General features: G+C 35.3%; 1 protein-coding gene across 5 annotated transcripts in view; it reads right to left on the reverse strand.

Annotated features, from left to right (window-relative positions):
- Positions 1-27585, reverse strand: part of LOC122717161 (alpha-mannosidase 2) — a 145590-nt gene that overhangs the window by 36623 nt on the left and 81382 nt on the right. The window contains exon 1 of one of the 5 annotated variants that reach the window (XM_043940957.1): positions 17529-17647. The exons of the other annotated variants lie outside the window; for them this stretch is intronic. The gene's annotated coding sequence lies outside the window, so the exon portion shown is untranslated. Of the gene's footprint in view, positions 1-17528; positions 17648-27585 lie in introns of those variants that run through there. 5 annotated transcript variants of the gene reach the window in all.

The following is a 27585-nucleotide window of genomic DNA, read 5'->3' on the forward strand; positions in this document are numbered from 1 at the left end:
CTCCTTCTTATTCACGGGTCGCCGTTTTCAACGCACACCGTCTCTTATCAAAACGAAATTGTTATCGCGTTGAGAAATTCTTCTTGCGTTGTTGGAATTTTTATTTTTAACGCTTTTTGCAATTTTTTTTTTTTTTGCAAATGTCGATGATAGAATTTTATTAAGAAGGATACCGAGTCATCTTTCTTACCGCTTCAATAAATAACTATCGTTGCACTATTATTTCTATCATTGGTGGAATTTTCCTCTTAAAATCGTGTCTCGAATTTTCAATTATTGAAACTTCTTCTTTTGTATTCTTCATTAGATTCTAGAATTCTCAATACTCTTTTACGTCATATTTCCATCATTAATTCTCCTTTTCAACCTCATCCCAAATTCCTCTCTTTGTTCTTAAAATTCTTCCTTAAAGAAGTTTCACAACTTCTCCCCCTATATTACTCCTCCACGTTTCCCTAATATTCCTCTCCAAATTTCCACTCTTTCTTATCACCCCCCCCCTCCCACCCTCCACCCTTCCAATCTCATCGAAAACACTCCTCTGTGGGAGAGGGGAGGGGAGGAGGAAATCTCCCTATAGGCGCAAACTATAACCTCGTTATTCCGCGTCGATTAATCAATTGTTGAGAACTCGCGACGGGGGGAGGGAGCGAGGGGGGTGGAACGGCCGAGATTAAAGGTAATCGCGTATCGAGCGGCCGCGTAATGGCCGATGACGGGCCACGGTGTGAATTACTTTATCCCGAAAATACGTATACACACGAGGGGGGCGCATTATCGCGGGGCGCGTCATCGCGAGGGCGACGATACGCGGATCGAAATCAAATTTACGACGCGCGTGTGAGGGGGATGGGTCGGTCGAAGGGAGGAGGGGAGGGGAGAGGGAGGGGGAGGGGGAGGGATAAATCGCGTTTGCGCCCGGTATACGCCGCCGCACCGTCGCCACCGTAATTGCTGGTCCCGTGGCGCCTGCAAATTTAGCGGAAGGATCGCTTCGATGGATCCTTATCGCTGCACACGGACGGAGGAGGATATCGCTTCCCCCGCGTTCGAGTGGGGTGTTTTAAGGAAAAATGGCGGGGGATTCTGAGCGATGCCGAGATAGAGAGTAGATAATTTAGGTGGGGAGCGAGGGAACGAGAAAGTGGTGTGCAGCTAAGTGAGTGAATAAGAAAGTGGGTAGACTGGTGGTGATATGTGATGGTGTGTGAGTGAGAAAGTGTGAATGAGAGAAAAAGAAAGAGCGAGTGAGTGGACAAGTGGGTAAAGTGATTAAGAAAGAGAGTGAGTGAAAGAATGAGAAAAGAGAGAGTGAATGAGTAAGACAGTGAATAAGAGAAAGAAAGTAAGTAAAGGAAAAAAGAGAAATGAGTAAATGAAAGAGTGAAAGAGAGAAAGAGAGTGAGGGATTGAGTGAAAGAATGAGAGAGAGGATAAATGAGTGAAGAGAATGAGTAAGTAAATGAGAAGAAAAAGAAAGAAGTGAGTAAGTGAGCTAGTGAGTGAACAAGTGGATAAATGATTAAGAAAGAGAGTGAGTGAAAGAATGAGAAAAGAGAGAGTGAATGAATAAGTCAGAGAATAAGAGAAAGAAAGTAAGTAAAAAAAAAGAAGAATGAGTAAATAAGAGAAAGAAAGTGAGGGAGAGAATGAGAGAGAAGATAAATGAGTGAAGAGAATGAGTAAGTAAATGAGAAGAAAAAGAAAGAAGTGAGTAAGTGAGCTAGTGAGTGAACAAGTGGATAAATGATTAAGAAAGAGAATGAGTGAAAGAATGAGAAAAGAGAGAGTGAATGAATAAGTCAATGAATAAGAGAAAGAAAGTAAATAAAAAGAAAAGAGAAATGAGTAAATGAATGAGTGAATAAGAGAAAGAAAATGAAAGAATGAATGAGAGAGTAAACGAGTGAGAAGATAAGTGAGTGAACAAGTGGATAAATGATTAAGAAAGAGAGTGAGTGAAAGAATGAGAAAAGAGAGAGGGAATAAGTAAGTCAATGAATAAGTAGAAAAAGAAAGTGAATAAGTAAAAAAAGAAAGAAATGAATAAGTGAATGAGTGAATAACATAGAGAGTGAGAGAATGAGTGAAAGAATGATTAAGTGAATGAATAAGAGAGTAAACGATTGAGAAGATAAGTGAATGAGTGAATAAGTGATTAAAAAAGTGAGTGAATGTATTCGTGAGAGAGAGAGAGAAAAAATTCTGTTTTTTTTTTGGAAAAGTTTCAAGAATAGAGAGTTTCTTTGTTCAATCAAATCAGAAAATTAATTAAAATTCTTCTCAAGATTACGATATATGTAGATATGTATACCATTTCCTCTCTGTCTTTTATTTTAATTTATCACCAAAAGTAAATGAAATCTTGCCAGAAACAACAATTGTTTCTGGATCGGTTACAGTGATAAGGGCGAAATCGTACGACTTCGTCGATTATGCTTATCGATTCGGCTAAGTTGGATGCACGAGAAAAAGGAAAACTGCGTCCACGGTGCTTAGAGGCTACTTGACCCCCAAACCTTGACCGAGTATTTCGAGCAACCGCCGTTCTTCCACAAGTTCTCGAGATGCTTGCGAGTTTCTGCTTCTCGATCATCGCTACGCTTCCTCGGTTATCGCTACGTTTCCTCTCCATTGATCCGGCCAGGAAGCGATTCACACTTCCTTCAAATCGTTAATGTCCAAATGCACTCTTCAACTGTACTTTACTTCTCTTCTTTACAGTAGCGGTTGTAAAATTGCTTCTCCGCTTAAAAGGGCGAAGGAATATCGCGAAATCGTGATTCGAGGCTCTAAAAAAGAGAAGATATTGTGGACTTTATTCGTTTCTTTTTTTAGGAGCGAGTTTAGAGATAATTGTTGGAGCTTGAAGCTGTATAACCTTTTACACTCGATTCTAAGTTTTCCTCTCAAAGGGCAGCTTCAATTTTTTAATATAAACGGAGCAGCATGTGATAAAGATGTTTAAACAAAAACTTGTCACTTTGCAATTGAAGTATTATTATATTTTTTTTTTTTACAAAGTTTAAACAGAAATATTACGAAGTTGGATATTGGATATTTGTTAAAATAAAATCACTCGCGAAATAACCAATATTCCTTGAAATTTTTCCATTTACCAATTAAATATTCCTTTTCAATCAACAATATCACGCAAAATAAAATAATTATTTTCTCACCACAGAGAAAAAATTGTATCTCCGTGTTAATGAGTTAATAATAACTCACTTGACGCCATTGGAAAAATTCTCGTTCGATGCTTTTTCTTTTCTTCTCTCTTTCTCTCTCTCTCCTTCAAATATGCAAATATGTAATGCACGGGAGGAATGGAATAGGATCTTGATCAGGAGAGGTGGTTTTCATCGTAACCGGAACGTGGTTCGACGACAGCGCGACGAGGACGTCGAGAAAGAAGACGAACGAGATGGGAAAGGGGGTGAGAAGATGTGGGTGGTAGCCCCCCTTTCCTTCCGCTGAATTCTAAGGTATCGACTTTTCAATTGGGTCACGTACACTGTACCCAATGGGCGCGTACGTGTGCACAGATGCCGGGTGGTGCGTTGGGAATACAACCTTCCCCTCCCTCCTGATGGAAATTGAAAAATACGGAGTGAAAATCACGGCTCCCAGAAATTCTAGGATTTGATTTTTCGAAAATCATCCTCGACGAGCGATGGACTTCGTAAGAAGTGGATGACAGGTTCGTGGAAATTCGTGTATCGAAAAGTTGCTTTCGAAAGTGAAACTCACGATTTTTAGTTCGATTCGAGTTTCGAAAGAAATGGATGGATTTCGAGCGTCGAATTGGGTAACAGAATCGCGAGTTTTTTTTTTTTTTCGTTATTGGATATTGCTTTCGAAAATGAAAAAGACCTTTTTCCATTTTTTGAAAAATTATTTTCCTCGAATATAATGGATTTCATAGAAAATAGGGGATCGCGAATCTTTGAAAATTATCTTTTGATAAAAGTAAAAGTCACCATTTTCCAAAAATTTAGGATTTCCATCACGAATGATGGACTTCATAGGAAATAGATAATAGAATCGTGAATCTTTGAATGTTTTTGAAATTAAATCACGATTCGCAGAAATCGATCGTTGATAGAACTTTATAAAATTTTGATTTTTGAAAAATTATTCTCGAAAAATAATTGAATTTGATAAGAAACGAGATAACAGAATCGTGAAAATTCCTTTCATCTTTGAAATTTGGAAATGGCTCGACCGTGGCGCCACACGTTTCAGCACTGAAACGCAGTGGGGTATCCCCGACGTAAATCGTGCCAGCGATAGAGAGACAGAGCGGGAGAGACACGGTGAAAAAGATATGAAACTGTTATGACCCGACCAGCCTCGATCCATAAATGTTTTACGACCGCGATATTGTTGTCTTCTGTGCGAGTATTTCGTGTTCACGACACGGTGTGATCCTTCTCTACGAGACCGTTAACCTTTGGAATATCGCTCTTTCGAAGGTCTCTTTTGAATGGCACCATAATGAACGTTTTAAAACTTTTAATATGATCTATCGATATTATTATTATTATGGCTTCTGTTACAAAACAACAGAAGATATTAGATATAAAAGATAATTGAAACTAGATTTATAATAATTTTTTGATATTTTAAAAATTTTACCGTAACTTTAATATTATTCTATCTATCTACATTGTAATCATAATATGTTACCATTAGTAGTTCACAAAAATAAAATCACTTCTTTGTAACAGATAACCTATTTCCACTAAGCTATTACATATATATATGTAAAAATTTAAAATTATTTTTAAATTACATTTAAAATATAATTGTTTTCAACTCGTTGTTAAAAGTAATTGCTATGAATAAAAAAAAAAGTCAATATCTTCATCATTCATTAGAAAAACACGAAAACAGTCTGCAATACGTTATACAGACTAAAAATTTCTACAAATGGCACAGATTACAATTAATCATTTTGAGAACCTCTGCATTATTCGCAGAACACCGGTGAACCGATTTCCAACATAAAATAGTACGCGAACCTATCCTCGATCACACGTATTACAGACTTCACTTCTGTCCCATCAAAAGCAGTCAACCACGAAACCTTCCATTTCCCTCCACGAGAACCCTCCTTCAACTAGGAAACTCATCCTTTTCCCCTTCTCTCTCCCCTCCGCATCGCTGCGAAAGTTTACAGATGAAGACTCGCAACGGTCGCATATAGGTGGACAACAACACTGGTAAAGGAAATTTTCACGTGAAACGTAGAGAGAAGGAGAGAGAAAGAGAGAGAGAGAGAGAGAGGCAGAGGCGCGAGTCGACCGCGTTACTCATTCGAGCGAGGCGTGGCGCGCGCATACACACGGTCGAAGAGAAAGGGAGAGTGGAAAGGAGCGTTTTCAGTACGTCGACGGGTAATGCGACCGGTAACGGAAAGCTATTTAACTTGCGGCTACGACGGACTTCCGACTCGGTTACTCCTCTAAAATAGCTAGTCGCCCCTCCGCGTAGTGAGTTCGCATCTACTAACCTGCACTTATATCTTGCGCCAGAGAAACGCAACCCGCTTACACCGTGCGCAATTACGGTTGCCATCGCGCAGACCGCTTTCTTCGACGTGTTCTGCAGAGAGATCGGGGGAGGATGCGCTTCTGATGTTGCATTAACGCTCGATGCATTTTTACGCCCCGTTTTTTTAAAAATAATTTCATTGGGATTTATGACTTAGATGGAACAGGAATTTGGAAAATTGCTATTTTATATATATATATATATATATAATATTTAAAATGGCAATATATATATATACACACATACACTTAAATTATAATTGAGGTTATTTGTTTTTGATATTTACGATTTTTATGGATTTTGAGTATATATAATATAATTTCGTTTTTTTTATAATTTTGTAAAATTTTAGGATGAGAGAGTAAGAAAAATTGTTTAAGTGTATGTGCTATCAAACTATTATTGAGGTTATGTTCTTGATGTTGCATGCAGGAGGTCGATGTATTTTTATGGCTCATCTAGTTCTCGCGTAATTTTTTTGCAATTTTATAAGATTTATTAAAAGAAATAAAGCAAGAAATCCCTTGAAATCGCTTGAAAATATCAGTAGATTTTAATCGATGTATTTTTATTGAAAAATTATATGATTTACGATTAAATGTTAAACATTTTAAAATATATTTTCTCATGGAAATTGCACGATTCAATTAATAATCTTACAATTTTGCATAAACATTCCTATACTTTCTTCAACTTTATTACAAATTTCCATACATTAGCATGGAGAAACATTAATTAATCTTATATTTTAATATTATTTAGTTCGATTTATAATCTTCCCCGATACTTTTTCAATATAAATTTTCCCGATTGAAATTTGTCCGCTATATTTAATTAGTTATCGAACTATTCAGACGTAAAAAAAAAAATTATAATTACAACTAACCGAGAAGAGCTTGATATCGTTGCTTGATGGTTCAATTTAAGATCTCGCTATATCGAGAGATTCTCCCGGGATGAAACAAAGGATCGAACGGGCACGAAGACGCGAAACATCGTCACGGAGGCTGCTCGTCTACCAGCCATAATGCGATTGAGCTGAGAAAGTTTTTCTATTACCCCTTGGAAACTTCTCCCGAAGCTATCGAAGTATCGACGCGGGCTAGACGTCCGCCAGGGATTCTTCCTCCAACCTTCTTTGCGTTCCTCGAGCGTAGACCAGAAATCTTGCGATAAAAAATACTAATATTTTTTCTTTTTTCTTTAAACAAGCGAAATATATATTTCGATGAAAATTTAACAATCGTCTTTTCTCGAGAAGCGTAGAAGAGTGTTATATTTGCAAATATTAAAGCAAGCTCCAATCTCTGCAATCTAGAAAAATCTCTTCTTTTGTTTATTTTCGAATTCGTTGCTTTTTTTATCGTTCTCACAATACTTTTATATATTTGTTCTTTTTCTTCTTTTCCAAAAAAGAAAAATTGGTCAGCCTCGGATTAAATTCTCGAATACACGATAAAACACACTTTTCATCGATCTTTGCAATCTTCCTTCCAAGATCACGTCCTCTATCACATCTCTATATAAATATTGTCCAAGTTTATTCCATCTTCAAATTCGTCATATTCCATTACGAAACATTTTCCAAATCTATCCCACAACACATACACGCGTATTTCTACAAATAATATTCGTTCCCAAAATTTTTATTCGAAAAAATTTATCTCGTTTCAAAAAAAAAAAAAAAAGAAATATTGCATTCCTAACTCGGTAAAAATTAAGATTAAACCTGAGATAAAACAAGAGGCAACGGTGCAACGATTCCATCGTTGTCCACGAATAATTATCCTCGGCCCACGGCTGATGCTGTTTTCCAGGACAGGGCACGCGAGCACGTTCCGTATGAGGGAATGCAAACAGAAAGTTTACCCGGACACCACGGGCCGCGCCCTTTGTTTCCTTAGCAATAATTTAATACGTCGCGGGGTGGTGGTGGTGGATTGGCCGGCCTCTGTTTATCGAACGTATGTAAGCGCCAGTGGCGTGTTGCGAATTTAGAATGACCGATGTTATCATTGCCGAACTGCTTATTATGAAACAGCGTGATTAATTAACGATTTACCCCGCGAGTCGAACCCCCTCTTTCGAACCGAATTCGAAAACCTGGCCATTTATCCTTTCGACCAATCTGAACTATAATACCTTTCTTCTCTCTCTCTCTTTTTTTTTTTAATTCTTCTTTGGAAAGATATAAAAATAGAGGAAGAAGAGATAAGAGTTTTTATTTATTCTGAATCGAATTCGAAAACGTGGCCATTTATCCTTTCGACCAATCTGAACTATAATATCTTTCTTCTCTCTCTCTCTTTTTTTTTAATTCTTCTTTGGAAAGATATAAAAATAGAGGAAGAAGAGATAAGAGTTTTTATTTATTCCGAATCGAATTCGAAAACGTGGCCATTTATCCTTTCGACCAATATGAACTATAATATCTTTCTTCTCTCTCTCTCTCTCTCTCTCTCTCTCTCTCTCTCTCTCTCTCTCTCTCTCTCTCTCTCTCTCTAATTCTTCTTTGGAAAGATATAAAAATAGAGGAAGAAGAGATAAGAGTTTTTATTTATTCTGAATCGAATTCGAAAACGTGGCCATTTATCCTTTCGACCAATCTGAACTATAATACCTTTCTTCTCTCTCTCTCTTTTTTTTTAATTCTTCTTTGGAAAGATATAAAAATAGAGAAAGAAGAGATAGAGAGTTTTTATTTATTCTGAATTCGAAAACGTGGCCATTTATCCTTTCGAATCTGTCTGAGTTATAATATTCTCTTCCAATTTTTTCATATTTTGGAAAGATAGAAAAATAGGCGACAGAGGAGGAAGAGATAAGAGTTTTTATTTTTTTTTAACGAAGCAAAAAAATATGTACGTTGAATTAAGGATTTAGTTTCAGAGTCGAACCCTCTTTCGAACCGAATTCGAAAACGTGGCCATTTATCCTTTCGACTAATCTGAACTATAATACCTTTCTTCTCTCTTTCTCTAATTCTTCTGTACTTTGGAAAGATATAAAAATAGAGGAAGAAGAGATAAGAGTTTTTATTTATTCTGAATCGAATTCGAAAACGTGGCCATTTATCCTTTCGACCAATCTGAACTATAATACCTTTCTTCTCTCTCTATCTCTCTTTCTCTAATTCTTCTGTACTTTGGAAAGATATAAAAATAAAGGAAGAAGAAATAAGAGTTTTTATTTATTCCGAATTCGAAAACGTGGCCATTTATCCTTTCGAATCTGTCTGTTATAATATATATATTCTCTTATACGTTTTTTATATTATAATATTCTCTTCCAATTTTTTCATATTTTGGAAAGATAGAAAAATAGGCGACAGACGAGGAAGAGATAAGAATTTTTATTCTTTTTAACGAAGCAAAAAAATATNTCCAATTTTTTCATATTTTGGAAAGATAGAAAAATAGGCGACAGACGAGGAAGAGATAAGAGTTTTTATTTTTTTTTAACGAAGCAAAAAAATATGTACGTTGAATTAAGGATTTAGTTTCAGAGTCGAACCCTCTTTCGAACCGAATTCGAAAACGTGGCCATTTATCCTTTCGACCAATCTGAACTATAATACCTTTCTTCTCTCTTTCTCTAATTCTTCTGTACTTTGGAAAGATATAAAAATAGAGGAAGAAGAGATAAGAGTTTTTATTTATTTCGAACCGAATTCGAAAAAGTGGCCATTTATCCTTTCGAGCAATCTGAGTTATAATATCATTCTCTTCCAATTTTTCCATATTTTGGAAAGATAGTAAAAATAGGCGACAGAGGAGGAAGAGATAAGAGTTTTTATTCTTTTTAACGAAGCAAAAAAATATATACGTTGAATTAGGGGGATGAAAGAGGAAATCTATATCGAAGATTTTGAGATGTTAAAGTAAGGATTATTTTGAGAATTTATCTCTCTTCCATTCATCATAATCGTATATGATGTTGTTAAAGGTGAATCCTGTCTCTGAAAGGATTAAACCTTTATCCCGCCATTAAAATATTAAAATGATATAAAGCGTGAATATTAAAATATCACATCGAACATGACTCCAACAGCTATTTATCATCTTAATATATATTTCTATCATTTTATTGATATAATAAACAGTATTACTTCATCCATTCCAACCTATTTTTCACCTTTTATAATTTTCCTATAATTATTCAATACAAATGAACACGAGAAAAATACAAACACTATCGCAAATACAAATATCCGATAAGAACACACGAAAGATTAATAATGAACGAACAATCGTCAATATCACCAAGCAACAAGAGCAAAAAAACAAAAAATAGGGTTAATCGTGAAAAACGTACGAAACCAACAAGGACAAAGTTGATCAGGGTGCAAGCACCCCGGCTAATCGAGGAGGAAAATAACAACGCGAAACTTTATTAAACCGTAATCGCGGCAGAGCCGCGTTTACATTTCAGTGAATTCCGTTTCTCGAGGGTGAAAAGTTGGTGGAACTCCCTTCTTCTTCTACCCTTCTGTTAAAAGCCATCCCCGCCCCCCCTCTTTCGAGCAGCAACGTTCTACACCCTTTCACCCTCCCCTCCCCCAAACCGTCGCATCGAGTCTCTCCACGTGGTGGAAGAGAGGCGCATTCGAGGGGAGGAGCCGCATCGAGGAAGCGACAAAAATGTCTCCCTTTGACTTCACCTTGTCCCGATCTTCCTCTTCGAGTAAAGTGCAATTCCCCGTGTTAAACGTGCCAAAGTGTCGACTACTGCAACTGCCAGACAAACCCACTCTACAGTCACACGGTACACTCTTCTACTTACCAGGTTTTTCTTTTTTTCTTTTTTGAATTGACGGGTTGGAAGGGTGGATTGGGAGAAGAACGTTGGAATTACATTTTACGGGGAGAACGAGGGATGGAATTGATGGCCGATTCTACGAGCGAATACGATGATTTTGTTTTTCTGTTTAAGGGTTTTTTTCTTTTGGGAAAAAATGGATGCAGGTTTTTTTGGATCAAAATTGTTACGAAAGTGTGAAAAATTTTTTCGGATTATTTATTTCGTAGTTTTTGTCAAATTGTGAAAAGAAAATTTGGTAATTATTTTCTTTAACCCCCTCCTCAACGATGGATGAGACACATTATTTTAATAATTGTAACGATAGAAAAATCCTTTCTATGTATCAATATCAAGTAATTTTTCATTGAAATCGAAGGATTTGAAGAGTTGAATAATTTTTTGAAGTATAAGAGAGCGATGAATATATTATTAGTAACTAATTATTTTAGATAAGAAATTTTAATAAATTTTAATAAAGAAAATTTGGTAATTATTTTCTTTAACCCCCTCCTCAACGATGGATGAGACACATTATTTTAATAATTGTAACGATAGAAAAATCCTTTCTATGTATCAATATCAAGTAATTTTTCATTGAAATCGAAGGATTTGAAGGGTTGAATAATTTTTTGAAGTATAAGAGGACGATGAATATATTATTAGTAATTAATTATTTTAGATAAGAAATTTTAATAAATAAAGGAGACATTTTGTTTATCTAGAAAAAAGATATACACGATCCTAAAATTAATCAAGATGTTACGAAATCTATTTCCTAATGATTTTTTCAATTTACCTTATTGCATTATTGTATATAAATTCTAATAATTATAAAAAAATAAAGAAAATTAACAACCAAGTATTACTCTATACCCAGAGGATTTTTAACACGATTCATTCGCTATAACAATGTATATGTAAAAAAAAAAATTCCATTACATTCACGTGGCAATACACAAAAGGTAGAAAAATCCGAAAGCACTACTAATCTATCGAGTCTCCCATTCCACATTTTACATGGAGGAACGTGGAGTATTGGGTTCACCTGACGTAACTCGAAATAGGATTCTGCGTCCATTAAGCGAGCACGAGCGTAACGCGTTCCGGATTAGCAAAGCGGTTTTTCAACGGCGAAAGAATTCCGTTGGATAGGGCCAACGGTCCTGGAAAAGGCAGAGTAGGCTTGATTAAAAATCGATAATGATTTTTCCAACGTGGTTCATCCGCTCGAATGCTTCTTTTCAAGAAGAATCCTTGCCTCTTCAATTGTGTCTATTAATTAATAATATATATATTCCTCTTAACTCATGAAAATCCAATGTGTGTTTCTTAAGAATACTCGATGTGATCTGAATATACATTTCTCAATATAGGTTAGGTTCATCATTAAATGTTCGTGACTATAAAGAAATTATCAATAACAAAAATTTAGTAACAAAGTTCTCTACATCAATATTACGTTTCTCAATTAGGATGTTGGATAACGTTTCGATTCACCACTAAATGTCTCATTTCTCCATCATCCTTTCTATACGATTATAAAGAAATATTCTTATCTTTCCTTGAAATCTCTTAATTTCTCTTTCTGAAACACGTAAAACTATAACTTTTGTTCAATTTTTACAGTTCTATTTTCCCTCTGAACAAGTGGGAACAGATCGACATAGTTGATCGAAAGGAAATTTCCGAGTAGCAAACGCCGCGAGACACGTGCACGTCGATTAGCTTTACACGCGGCTGGCCGAGCCGAGGAAATAAACCGCGACGAATCGTGGTTAATCGCTTGAAAACACGGCCTTGGATCGTGAAAAACGACACGCGGGAAAATTCAGCTCGCACACTTCGATCCGGGATTATCCAGGACCGTGTCGGACGGGAACAGGTTCCCAATGGTGAAGGGCAACGATCGATGGTCAGTTGTTTCACGGTAATTCGTTCTGCGATTCCAACGATTTTTCATGGTGAAATTGTGGTGGGAGATATACAGATCGGAGACATGTATATTTGCAAACGTGTTTGTAAACTTGTTTGTTATGGATCTCGAAGGAGCTATTTTTCCGTTCAGAATTTTTTTTTTTTTTTTTTTTGCAATAACTGGAGCTATTGTATCTCTTCTGCAAGTTACGATGTAGATGTATAAAGACTCACGATTTTACACTCGACGTTTTCATTCATTTCCATTCATAGAAATATAGAAACCATGTCTTTAATTAAATATTTGGCGCCATCTGCTTGAGGAATGGTACAAGTCACGACGATTAAACTGTAACTGTAGTAAAATATACGGAAATACGATTTTATTCTCGATTTATTTTCGAATATTCGTAAGTAGAGAGTTTCTAACTGGAAGATATTTGGCGCCATCTGCTTGAGAAATAGAACGAGTCGCGTAACGATGGAATAAGTATCGCACATTCCATCGAGACACTCTTCTACAAACTATAGTATCCACTAAAATATACAAAGCATTTATATTCGAATATTCGTGTGAACGATCCACTATTTCGATTGCTCGTAAGAGCGTGCAGGAGCCAAGTCTTTAATTGGGTGTTATTTGGCGCCACCTACTGGCTCGAGAAGTAAAGTCGGTCACGTGACGAACGATTCGGAATACACTGAACGTGGCGCTAATACCAGTAAGGAAACTTCGACCGTTGGATCGGTCGAGTTAATCTCTTTGGACTTCGCGAGCCGGTGGACGGAACATGGGAGTGGCTATTGTCGAGGCTAACGAACGCGAGTTCTCGTCGATTACGGTAGTTAGGATGTTACTAGTTCTTGTGATCAAGCGGATAGTTTCGCTTGTTCGAGTTTCGAAATACCGAAGACGCTATATACATATTGCTATGGCAATACATGGCTGAATTTTTAGCTTTATTCTGTCTATAGTGCGTGTGTTGTATGTATGTCGAATATGTTGAATTGTACATCGATTTATCGATTATTGATATCGTTTTCATCTATTTATACATTATTGCATTAATACATGAATTCTTGCGTTTTTGAAAGAATAGTTTCGAATTAGATACGTTCAACGTGATAAGTATTTGAATATATACTCATGCTCTCTTAAATCTATCGAAACAATAACAATATCAAGAATTCTCATTCTACCTATATAATTAACGTTTCCTGCGACAGTTATCCGAGCATTGTATCAAATATCATTATCATATTAATTATCGAGCATTAAATATATCAAATACGAATCGTACAAGTGTGTTATAAACAACAAACATCTCATTGCTCGCGAAACAACGTACAGAACGTACTTGACATTTCCTCCGTGCATGGTTGAAACACGGAATGTTCATGCTGTGTAGAAAAATGGCGGGCTTAATTTCAATTTGCCCTGTTGTGTGCGCGTTGAAAGCTCGCGTGATTCTGGCACGTTCGTCGACACCGATAGCGGAGAGAGCACAGTGTTTATCGCGATCCTGGTTATCGATTCGGTGATAGCCGAGCCGAGAGTTCCTTGATCCCCCCCTCCCTTTGCTCGAAACTCGCCAGAAAAACGGGTCCTCGACCGAGTCACGTGACGCACGCATCTTTGGTAAACTGAACTCTTTCAAAAAGAGTGACACCTCTTTTGAAAACACTTGATCGACAAATTGTAAAGAGCTAAAGTATACTATTAGAGGGTGTTAATATAATTGCATTAGGATAGCACTTAACTTTGCATCGTTTTATTTAATAAACTTAATCCCAGATTAAACGAAATTAAATTAAGTTAAAGTTCTTTAAGATTCTAATGATTTACGTTGGAGTTGAGCTTTCTAAACAAAATTTTCGCAATACGATATATATCTTTTTCTTATTTCTAAATATTTAGAATATATCCTCGCCTTTGCTGAGAATCAGAATTTAGAAAATACTCGAGTTAAATTACTACTTTAATAACATAATAATACAAAATCTATTCGATTGGATTAAATCTTTAGAACGTAATTTTTTTTAAAATGGAAATTTAAAATTGAATTATAATTACAGGATAGTAGTCGTTTTTTCGCAAAAAGATGTGACACGCTCTAATTTAAATTGCTCTAAACTAAATAATTCGAGTAAATAAGTTGCCCCCAGAATCGATCCCCCGAAGGAAACTTAAAAAAATATATTATCTACACATTGACACTCCATGCAGACACATAAATGGGCGCAATAAAAAGAACAGTCGACGAGAGGCATTTCGGAAGGTGGACACTCGAGGAAGAATAGCAGATTAGAATGGTGGCCATTGTGAGCTGTAATATCCGGCCGTTGGCGAGGCCATGAAAGGAGCGGATTACAGAAATTCATTTGCCTCTGAATAACCGGGGTACGTGTGTCGTCCCTGCAGAATAAACACCGGCAATTTAAGCTCGACGAGCCCCGCTAATACCCCGCGCGTCGAATCGCGATTCATATAAAAGTGGACTTTCGCGTATCAGACACGGTCTAATAATCGTACTAGCGGATGAGTGGAAAAATGAAATTCAACTTGCGAATGACATTTGTCTAGAGAATGGAAATTCGGATCGATGGCGCGTTCAATGCGTCGCAATTGTGATCGAGCTTTGCAAAGGAATGCTTGTAAAATGGTAGGAGAGTGAGGTACAAATATATATAAAGAATTAATCATTAGAAGATAATAAAAAGAACAAGCTTCGTTTCTTTCTACGTTAATCAAATCTAATCACTAAAATAAATAAATAAATAAATAAACTTAATTAAAAAATAAATATAATTAAAAAAATAAATTAAAAAATAAATAAACTAAAGAGGATTGAAATATAATTTCCTTGCAAATATTAATCTCAATGAAACGATAATATTCCGATTATTGAACAGCATTATTGAACAGCATTACAACAAACTATTTCTTTATCAAAACTATTGAAACTGTATCTTTTCCAAGGATGGCGTGGAACGAAGCGTGGAAGGAAAGGATTCGATGGAAGGAAAGTTTCGGGGTGAATTAATTAACGTTGTTGTCATTGACACGAAAGCGCGGGGACGTATGCGCGGTGAAACGCGAGAGAGCGATCAGGGTTGCGAGATGTGCAACGGCGGCGCAGGGTCAGGTTCGGAGCCTCGTGACACGAGACCTGCTCGTGCCGCTAATAATCGGTTTACACACAATGAAACGATGACGAGGTTACAGGCTTATTAAGGTTAATTTCGCAGGGCTGTGCGGTGTCACGAACAGATCGGCCTCACGTATTCCATTAACCACTTTTAACGTGGCCGTACCACGACGAGAAAGTGATTCCCTCGAGCTGTAACACGAGATATAACCTAGGTTCGAATTTTCTTCGATGGAATAGCAGGGAGTATTATTATATAATTTCCGAGTATTTTGTTCGATGATAACCGTATTTTTATTTTTTTTTAAATAATGGTAAAATATGCAAAGTTATCGATTTGTGGAAATTTTATACGATGTATACATTAAAATTTTTTTTTATATTTCTAATCATTAAAATAAATAAATAAATAAATAAAAAATAAATAAACTAAAAATGAGGATTGAAATATAATTTCCTTGCAAATATGGACTCAAAAGAGAAGGTAAAGAGTATCTCTCATCTCGCTAAATGAACTTTTGGAATTTTCGCGTAATATGTTTTATAATATATCATTGTTTTTCTCGATGCATTAAGCAAGTGGAGATATACATTTACATATTTATTCCGCTTTGTTGTCACAGAATTTCAATTTTTATACTTTTATATTATTTTGTTGTTATTATTATTATTATTATTATTATTATTACAACATTTTACTTGCTTAGAGCAAAAAATGAAAAATAGGAATTATTTTAAATTTCCATAACCAGAAATAATATAATTCTTCCATGTAATAATTCCTCTAACAATAGGTGCATAGCAGAGTCGAATATAAATAATTTACGAAACGAGGGAATACTCTTGAAACGGAGTAACTGTAGTTAAAAAAATCTCGAATAAAGTTTGAATAATTACTCATTAAAACGCTCGAATAACATTTATTCCTAGTTATACATATATATATAATCGATCTATTTTTTATATAACCTCGGAATTATTTGCGATTATTATTATATTTTGAAAAATAAATTCATCGAAGTAACTTTATTTTATAACTATTAAATTTTGTGCCCATCACTGTCCCGAAAATTTTTACCAACGTGAAACTTGGTGTGTTTTCGAAAGAAACGTTCCAGTTTTTCGGCGTTGCTGAAATTCTCATTAATTATGTAATCACGCTTCGTTAGCCCCGCCGGTTGCTTTCGTTTCGCCGGAGCAAATACGCGCCTCGAATCCCTCTTTGTCCGCGTGTTTGTTTGCGTCAACCCCTCTCGATTATCGATTTAAAACGGTTAAACGATCGAATATAACGTTTATCGGTCGTGCCGATGATCACGGCCGTGACGTGCTCGATTTCGAGACTTCCGACACGTGACTCGGATGAATACGAAGGTGGATACGCGATGGGGGAGATTGACGTTCAAATCGGGAGGTGAAAAGGAGGCGAGAGGGGAATTGTTAAATAAATGATAAATAAACGCACGTGCGTTGTGGCATTGGCTGCGATTAAACGGTATTAGACGGTTAAATGGACGTTAAACTCAATGAGCGCGGAATATAAGTATTAGGCGAGCGATGAATAGTGATAATAGGGCTTGTTGAATATCGATAGTTAAATATATATGAAATTGGTCTACTTTGGTCTATCATTAGTGATTTTTTATTATTGCTAATAAATATTGATGGAATACCGAGACTTGAATACCAATACTCGATTACAAGATTTTAATTATTGTCGAATTATACTTCGAGATCACGAAAATCTACGTCATAGGTTTAATAGTGCCGCAGTAGTTCGTACGACTGCTTCGTGCGGCGCTCGCGTTAACACAGAAATATCGAATATATAGCAATATCAGTTACCATCATTACTCGAAATACCGAAATACTATTCAACATATACCTCGAATATCCACCCTCAAGCAATAAAAAATAACCCCAATAACGAATTATCACTCCAAAATATTAATTTCGAAATCATAAGAAATTGACGTCGCATGTATAACGCATCGGTTTAATGGCGTCGCAATAATTCGCATGATATGCGATGCTCGCGCTAACACGAAATATAAAATATATCAAATAGCGAATCTAAGTACTCGAATATCGAATACATTCAATAAATACCTCGAATATCCACTGCCAGACAACGACGAGTCTCCCAATAACGAATTAAATCACAAAAATCACTAATTTCAAAATCACGAAAAAATTTACGTCACGTACACATCGGTTTTATGGCGCCGCACTAATTCGCGCGATTGCCGTCCGCGGCGCTCGCGTTAACGCGGTTCAACGAAACGTCGCATTTCGTCCAGCTGCAAATTAATCGCGAGCACAAAGGGCTGTTTCATCGGATCGAAAGTGATTCGGCGCGTCACTTGCACGCCGGCTCCCACGTTTTTCGCAATTAACCATCGTCGAACAATGCATACATGGAAAGATTCGCCCTTCTTCCTCTAAATTCATTTCCGGACAAAGGTATCGTATAACAAACGGGATATTGTACTCATTCTCTTTTTCTCTCTCTCTTTCTCGCTCGCTCTCTCTTCGCGAATTCGACGACCGATCGGTAAACGAAAGAAAATTTTCCAAGCCACGCACCTCTTCCGTGTCGAGGAACGGATGAAACGACGGAATTAATTAAAAGCGAATATCGCAGAGGAAGGGGGGAAGGCCACTCCACTCCTCCCTCCCTCTCTCTCGGGCTTTGTCGCGTTCGAGGAGGGATCAAGCGATGACAAAGCGAGGCCAGACAAACGAGAAGAAGCGTCATTGTGGATGAATCGCGTGCACAAAGGACGAGCTGACGAAATCCATTACCGCGAGAGGAACCGGACTTCTGTGTTCATCTCGAGGAACGTGGGGGATCACGATATTCAAGCTTGGATCGAAAACAACCCCAAAGCTCGAGCTTTCTAATCTCTTCGATCTCAATTGCACGTCTGCAATCTTTTCTCAACCATTTCTATTATTATTGTGTATTTTTATAATATTATTTATATGTTAAATTTATTAAGTACCGACAATAAAAAAGAGAAAAGAAAATTCGTGGAAAGTAATAGAAGTAATTTTTTTTTTTTTTTTTTTTAGAAATAATCGAGTGTTGAAACGTCATTGGAGTGTTTATACGAGTGTTTAAAAGTTTGACAATTTGTTCGGATTCGAGAGTGGGTCGAAGCCATCGCTAGTTCGAGCCAGACTTTCCACAGGAGTTGGGGCTTTTATTCCAGCCTCCATTAAACGGACTACATTGTTCTGACCCGTAGTTTACGTATAATTTCACGTTCGAGGGGTGGGAGAGAGCGGTCACGTTTCGCTTTGAATCCGACTTTTTGCACCTTCGCGTCCAAAACTGCGAATCGAAACACGGCACAATGAGCCGTCCCCTACCCCTTCGGATTTGCGATTCGATTTATTTTACAAAGAACAATTAGCTCGATTGAACGTGCATCGAGCGGGGAAGTACAATCGATGAAATCGATATTGGTGATAAAAAAAGTTCTTCAAATTGAACATATTTAATTCTACGCTATTTTAAGACCTACGTTCTTTAAATCGTTCTGTAAATTATAACATAAACTCATATTGAATGAAGAGATTTCAAGCTTTCGAAATTTAGATAACTCGACTAAATTAAACTATTTTTTTCGGCTACTTAATATTTTAATTTACGTATTCAAATGTAAAATAGTATCTATTGCTCGAATTCTTGAATTTGTTTCTAAAAAGATTTATTAAAACGCAAAACTTTTATAATTCTATGTAATTATACGATTATTTCATTAAATTAAAATTGCAAAGATTTTTTTTTTCAATCAAAAATTCCACTATCGATCACGACCACATTTTTTAATATAAATTTAAATTATATAAAATACAGAGATCCATTTAAAAAAACAAAAAAAAAAAAGGTCGACAATTATTGAAATACCCATCCATCTCCATCGATGGATCCAAGCCTCAATTAACGAGAGACTATCCTATATCGATTTCACCAACTGTACATTCACGGACACAAAGATATCGAGATCCATAACGCGGATAAATTCCATTTCTCTATCGTCCCGAAAGATTTGTCCCTCTGCGAGATAGTAATTGACTTTTCCATCAGGCTCTCCCCTCGTTTCCTCGCATATCACGCGCGCCGGAAGTCGATAAAACGGATTCCAGGGACAACAAATTTTCAAGCTTCGATCCTCGTTCTGTTTCGAACACACACGTATAAATATATATATATATATATATATAAACGATAAATATTTTATTCCCTTGCGTAAAAATTTTAAGAACGTTTTTCTGGCCAGGATTGGATAACAAAAATCGTGAAAACGGGAAACTCGAAAGGAAATGGGATTAGAGTAGTACACCGACCTCTGGGGGCAGCAGTATATAGTTAGAAACGAGTTTAAAAGTTAGGTTAGATTGTTTAACGAGTTTTCAACGGTATCGTTTATTTTCATTCACGGAATATTTTTATTCACCAAAGTACGTGGTTGAGAGGTAGCACAATAGCGATTGAGGTTAGCTTAATATCTAGGAATTGGATAAGTTAGATCGATTTATTTATATTTATAATTACTTGAGGAGAGGAAAAGAAATGTAGGATAAATAATTTCTAAGAAAAAGTTTACTCAGAATCACTGTTGAAAAATTGTTGTTAAATTGTGATAAATTTGGGGAAAAGAATTATTGATGGTGTATATAACTGGCAGGACAATATGGCGTCGTGATACGTGGGTATGATAAAAGAAATGTTGTTTTGATAAGGGAAAGGGATACATTGAATTTCGTTGTTGTTACGCGAGTAGCGTAAACAGGCGGTGAAGCGCATTTCATTTCATTATCGCGGCAATTTACTAAAATTCATTACGGATTATCGTGCAACCCGCTCGATTCCATTACTGGGCAGGGATAATTAACAAGCATCCTCTTATCGACGAACCGAATCGCGGTAAAATTATCATCATTCGAGTCTTTCTTTCTTTTTTTTTTTTTTCCTTTTCTTTTCTGAAAATTTCGAAACATAACCTCGATATCGTATATTATAACCTAACATGGCTACAAATTTCTATAACTTGTCCCAACTTAACGAATGTCTTTATAAATACAAGACGAAGAATAAAAGACATAACCTCAATTTTAACGAACAATTAACAAAAGATAAAGAAATTTCTATCGAACTTACCGAGTGGAATTTAAGACGATTGAAAGATAAAAATAAAATAAATAACAACTAATAAATATGTGTGTCGTGTCAAAAACTAATATACTCCAACGTGTGTGTTTCTATGCTTTCCCCAGCACGAATGAATAAAGGAAAGAAGTTGATATGGAGCGGAGTGGAATTTCAACGATGGGCACAGAAACTATGCGGAAGGGAAATTCCATGGGATAGAAATATGCCGAGGCCGTGGCGACACGAGAAAATGGTCTTCGACGCGGCTCTTATTGGAAAATTCATGATGCGCGCACACACGCGATACACACGGGGATAAGAGATCCTAGCTCCGTTTAATGGCGTTCGAAATTTTCCTCGATCTTTTCGCCCATGGCCAAATCTTGAAACTTTAACTTAATATATACTCGAATCTTTTAGAAATGATACTGACGATAGGTTTCGATTAAATATTTCGAACGAATTAATACGAATTAAATAAAAATATTTCGAAATTAATACGAATTAAATATTTCGTATTATTCGAAAGTTCAAGTTAAACGAATCACAAATCCTAGTTCCTTTTTATTATCCTAACCTATATATTAATTTAAACCTTATACTTTCGAAATGATTCTACGATTCGAAGATTAAGTTAGGGAATCACAGATTCTAGTTCCTTTTAATTAACTAACCTATACTTAATTCAAACTTTTTCGAAATGATTCTACGATTTGAAGATTAAGTTAGGGAATCATAGATTCTAGTTCCTTTTAATTAACTAACCTATACTTAATTCAAACTTTTTCGAAATGATTCTACGATTTGAAGATTAAATTAGGGAATCATAGATTCTAGTTCCTTTTAATTAACTAACCTATACTTAATTCAAACTTTTTCGAAATGATTCTATGATTTGAAGATTAAGTTAGGGAATTATAAATCATAGTTCCATTTAATGGCGTTCGAAATTTTCCTCGGCCTTCTCGTCTATGGCCAAATCTTGAAACTTTAACTTAATATATACTCGAATCTTTTAGAAATGATTCTGACGATTAAATACTTCGAACGTATTATTCGAAAGTTCAAGTTAAGCGAATCACAAATCCTAGTTCCTTTTTATTATCCTAACCTATATATTAATTTAAATACCTTATACTTTCGAAATAATTCTACGATTCGAAGTTAGGGAATCACAGATTCTAGTTCCGTTTAATTAACTAACCAAACCTAACCTATACTTAATTCAAACTTTTTCGAAATGATTCTATGATTTGAAGATTAAATTAGGGAATTATAAATCATAGTTCCATTTAATGGCGTTCGAAATTTTCCTCGGCCTTCTCGTCTATGGCCAAATCTTGAAACTTTAACTTAATATATACTCGAATCTTTTAGAAATGATTCTGATAGGTTTCGATTAAATATTTCGAACGTATTATTCAAAAGTTCAAGTTAAGAGAATCACAAATTCTAGTTCCTTTTTATTATCCTAACCTATATATTAATTTAAATACCTTATATTTTCGAAATGATTCTACGATTCGAAGATTAAGTTAGGGAATTACAGATTCTAGTTCCTTTTAATTAACTAACCTATACTTAATTCAAACTTTTTCGAAATGATTCTATGTTTTGAAGATTAAATTAGGGAATTATAAATCATAGTTCCATTTAATGGCGTTCGAAATTTTCCTCGGCCTTCTTGCCCATGGCCAAATCTTGAAACTTTAACTTAATATATACTCGAATCTTTTAGAAGTGATTCTGACGATAGGTTTCGATTAAATACTTCGAACGTATTATTCGAAAGTTCAAGTTAAACGAATAACAAATCCTAGTTCCTTTTTATTATCCTAACCTATATATTAATTTAAATACCTTATACTTTCGAAATGATTCTACGATTCGAAGATTAAGTTAGGGAATCACAGATTCTAGTTCCTTTTAATTAACTAATTTATACTTAATTCAAACTTTTTCAAATGATTCTACGATTTGAAGATTAAGTTAGGGAATCATAAATTCTAGTTCCTTTTAATTAACTAATCTATACTTAATTCAAACTTTTTCAAATGATTCTACGATTTGAAGATTAAGTTAGGGAATTACAAATTCCTAGTTCTATTTAATGGCGTTAGAAATTTTCTTCTCAATCCTTGGGCAAATTGATCCATCCTTGAAACTTTATCCTAATCTATACTTAAATCTTTTCGAAATAATTCTACAATGGGTAAAAATTCGATCTTAATTTCAAGTCCAAAATTAAAAATTCTATCAAATACTTCGAACTTGTTAATCGAAAGTTCAAGTTAAGTGAATCACAGATCCTATACTTAAACCTTTTCGAAATGATTCTACGATTCGAAGATTAAATTAGGGAATCACAGATCCTAGTTCCGTTTAATTAACTAACCGAACCTAACCTATACTTAATTTAAACTTCGAAATGATTCTACGATTTGAAGATTAAATTAGGGAATTACAGATCCTACAGTTACATTAATGGCGTTCGAAATTTTCTTCTTAATCTAAACCTAGATTCATCTTTGAAACTTTAACTTAACCTATATTTAAAGCTTTTAGAAATTCTTACAATGTGTAAAAAATTCCATCAAATACATCGAACCTGTTATTCGAAAGTTCAAATTAAGTGAATCACAGATCCTTTTAATTATCCTAACCTATAATCTTAAACCTTTTCGAAATGATTCTACGATGGATAAAAATTCGATCTTAATTTCACGTCCAAAATAAAAAATCCTATCAAATACTTCGAACCTGTTATTCGAAGGTTCAAGTTATCGAATCACAATTAAATTCAACTCAACGTTACGTTGATTCAAGTTGGTTCAAGCGAATCTAATTCAGTTTATATTTAAACCCTATCTACCAAATCAATATTGGACTAGGTTTACCAAGCCTACGTTAAACCAATATCGAAGGTTAACTTTTAATCGAAAATCAAATTAATACCAATAATATTAACAGACACGAAAATTATTTGAAATCCTTTCAACCCAATAAGTCAAATCTTAATTCCTTCGTGCTCGCTTCGAAATTCAAGGTACACCCGGTATATACGTTATCGAGCGGCAGCCCCCGATAAAGGGAGAAATAGAAATGGTTTCGCGATCGGTGCCAAGGTGGATGCGCGTTTTCACGCGATGAGCTTCTGACGTGGAATGGTAAAACGAAGCCAGGCAACCGAGAGAAAGGAAAGAAAGGAGGGAAGAGGGTGCAGGGAAGGGAGAGCAGACGCGGCGCAGACTGGGGAAAAGGGGAGAGAGAGAAAGACAGAGAGGGAGGGAGAGAGGGAGGAAAAAAGTGTTCGTAGAAGTGGTCCTCGATGAATCAAAGCCTCCCTCGGTCTTTTCACCAAGGCCTCTACTTATCGCCCGTTTTATACGGGCTACGGCTGAAAAACCGTTCCTGGACCACGTTCCAAAACCTTTCTTCTCGGCTCACCCTTGCCCTTCGACCCTTCCCTCTATTATTAATTGCTTTGTTCGATCTCTGCTCTGCGAGACGTCTTTCGAAAGTGGCTCCTCCGAAACGCCATCGAGAAATATATCCGAGAAGAAGTGGAGAAATTTAATTTGGATGATATTTGAAAGAAGTTGGATTCGAGAATCTCGTTGGGTTTGGATGGGTGTATTATTAGTTTAGGCGAAAGGGAAATAAAAAAGATTGGAAGGAAGTTTAGGTTTCGATCTCAGGATTGTGTTCAATTTAGTTTATAGAGAATTAATAAAGAAGAATTTTAAAAAATTGCTACTCAATTGCTCTTATTATTTTATGTGTCAAATAGAAATCTATATTAATTGTATAGTGAAAAAGTGTAGAAAAAAAATTCTGACAAGGAAATTAATGGATATTCATTGCCAAAACATACAATTTTGAATCAATTTAGATCCTTGATTTTACTACTTTATTATAATTATGGGTTTGGATGAGTAATTTAGATGAAAGAGAAATAAAAATTGGAACGAAATTTAGATTTAGATCTTTAGATTAGATTCATATTATATTCAATTTACGTGTGAATCAATATAAAGAATTTTAAAAAATTTTGTGAATATCGTTTTATACATAATTTTAAAGATTTCGATGAGAAAAAAATCATTGATTGTTTGAAAAAAAAATCAAATCATGAATTCCTTTTCAATTTAACATTATAATCATTTACAATATTCATTTATTTGTATATATAATTATTTATTAAAATGCTTAAATAATATTTATTCGTAACTATATTATAATATATATTGATCCACTTTTTTAATATTTCGAACAATAAATTATCGAAATAACTCATATATATATATATATATATATATATATATATATATATATANCAACACGATTATTCGAAAAAAATTTCCACTAACGTCAAGAAAAATTGCATGTAAAATCTGTCCAAACGAAATTCCATATCCAGTATTTAATCACGAGAGGGCGTGTCCTATTCGAAAGAAATTCAAATTTAAAAAAAAAAAAAAAATTCCAATTTCCCTTAGAAATGATTCCCCGACCCATTATCGGGCCAAGAAGGGGCGAGGATAATCCACACAGTCGAAGCAATTTGATCGATGCGGAATATTTACACGCGAACGTTCGTTCCATCGTGGTTTGCCAGAAAGGGCGGGAACACGGCTGGATGAGGAGGAGGGGGAGGTAGATTTATTTCAACGGCGAGCATTCGTCGAACGTTATTCCAGAAGTTTCTGGAGAAAGTGAGATACGCGATAGTGAGATCCAGGGGGTTTCGAAATAAATTAGCGCGTAGAACCACCCCTTTGATTATTTACCGCGCCCTCCTTCCTCCTGTGTCAACTCGAGGATCGATTCGCCACTTCCTGTTCTCCACAGCCTCGTGACGTCATCTTACGCACGAGATCCTCCTCTTGTGAGGTCGGTTCATTGCTCGATTTCAACTACTGCTGAGAAGAGGGGAAAATGGTCGATTTGATTTGTGACACACTGGACGAATGATCATTTAAAACGATTATATCTATTATTATTAAACGTAGATTTCTTAACTTCATTTCGTTTCCATTTATCCAATCTATCGAATTTTTTTTTATTTAAAGTAGTAAGAGCAAGGATAGAATTGATCTAAAATGTAATGGACTTTCGTTCTCCATCGTGACGTCATCTTACGCACGAGACTCTCCTCTTGAAGGATCATTGCTCGATTTCAACTACTGCTGAAAATGAAGTGATGGATTTGATTTGTGACGTGCATCCAATCTATCGAATTTTTTTTTATTTAAAATAATAAGAGCAAAGAATTGATCTAAAATATATTGATACAGTTTACACTTTTTCAATCTACACTTTTATGCAATTAATATAATTCTCCTCTTCTAATCGATATAAAATAGTAAGAGCAATAGCAAAGATCGATTAAAATTTTTTGTAAATGTCTAAAATAAACGAATAAACGTGTATCGTGAATGGCTATGATGTTAAATTGAAAAGGAAATTCATAATTCGATTTTTTTTCTCAGAATGAAGAAATCTACAAGAAATATTTTTTTTTCAAATTTTCCTCATCGATTTTCTTAAAAATTAAATCTCATAAATCACATCTCCATCCATGATTGGATGTAAACATGATATGATAATGCTTTCGTTTCGCGTAAAACGAGATTCACATTTTTGCGAATGTCGAAAATAGAAAAAACGGATACGCGAGAAAAGGAAGAATGAAAGAAAAAAGGAAGAATGAAAGGGAAGGGAAAGAGGAGAAAAGAGGTAATAATAATAATAATAATAATAACGATCCCGTTAGTAACGACTAGGTAACAAGGGGGAAAAAATGGACGATAAGAGATGGTGTCTAGATCGAAGGGGGATGAACGAGGCGCGTTTCGCTCGTAAAAAGTTGGACCACGTTGTCCGAAGAAGAACCGAGCCAGCCTTATTGCGCAGCCAAGCGGCTAGGATGCCGGAGATTGTGTAGCTCGTAACCTCCACTGTCCCTCTTTTGTCGTGGAAACTGCTGGAAGGGAGCCCAGTCGCCGAGCTTTATCACTGCGGAGTGTAATTCGAGCCCCCCCTCCCCTTGATTTTTCAAAATTTATCGAGGTCTATGAGGATTGGTTGGTCAACTGACGGCCATACTGTGTTTTATCCCTCTAAAATTTTGTATAAAATTACGTGGAACGTGAGAAAGAATATTTTAAATTATAATATTTGGATAATATTTTACGAAATATTTTACGGTAGATTATCGGTAGTGGATGCTCAACTGTTGAAAAAAGATGTTCGTTAACTCGATTGAAAAGGAAAATAAAGTTAAATGCTCGAACGATTGAAATGGAGAGAGTTTTAAGTAGAAAGTATCGATCGTTAATCAGACAATTTCCAAGAATGGATAAATTTCCCTAGATTTCGAAATTTCAGGAATCTTTGCTTTTTTTTATGTAGATAAGAAGAAAAAGAATCGAATACTTATAAAAATATGGTATCTGTTAATCCTACACACACAATCATCACAAAAGTTTAAGTAGAAAGAATCAATCATTCGTTCTAAGAATGGAAAAATTGTCTAAACTTGCTACTTAAATCTCGAAATTTCATATATCTGTAAAAATACAATTCACTAATCTTCAAGTACATTCAAAAAATAGAAAAGTTTCTCAAACTTCTACAAATTTCAAAATTTCATGAATTTTTATTTTCTCTACATTGCCACATAGAGAACTGTCAACAAAAAGAATCACAAATTTAAGTAGCAAGTATCAACCACAAAAAAGCTTACTTCTATAAATTTCAAAATTTAATGAATTTTTACCTTAAAAATCACATCAGCGAGGCACAAATTCAAGTGGTAAATATCGATCATTAATGAAACGCGTTCCAAAAATGGAAAAAAAAAACTTTCCAAACTCCCACAAAGCCTCGAAATTTCACCAATCTCCAGTCTCTCTGTAGATTTCCAATCTTGAAAAAAAAAAAAAAAAAAAAAAAAAAAANAAAAAAAAAAAAAAAAAAAAAGGGAAGGCAAGAACCTATGAA

This window comes from Apis laboriosa, unplaced genomic scaffold (assembly GCF_014066325.1).
Source record: "Apis laboriosa isolate Shangri-la unplaced genomic scaffold, ASM1406632v1 scaffold4_cov146, whole genome shotgun sequence".
NCBI classification, from domain to species: domain Eukaryota; kingdom Metazoa; phylum Arthropoda; class Insecta; order Hymenoptera; family Apidae; genus Apis; species Apis laboriosa.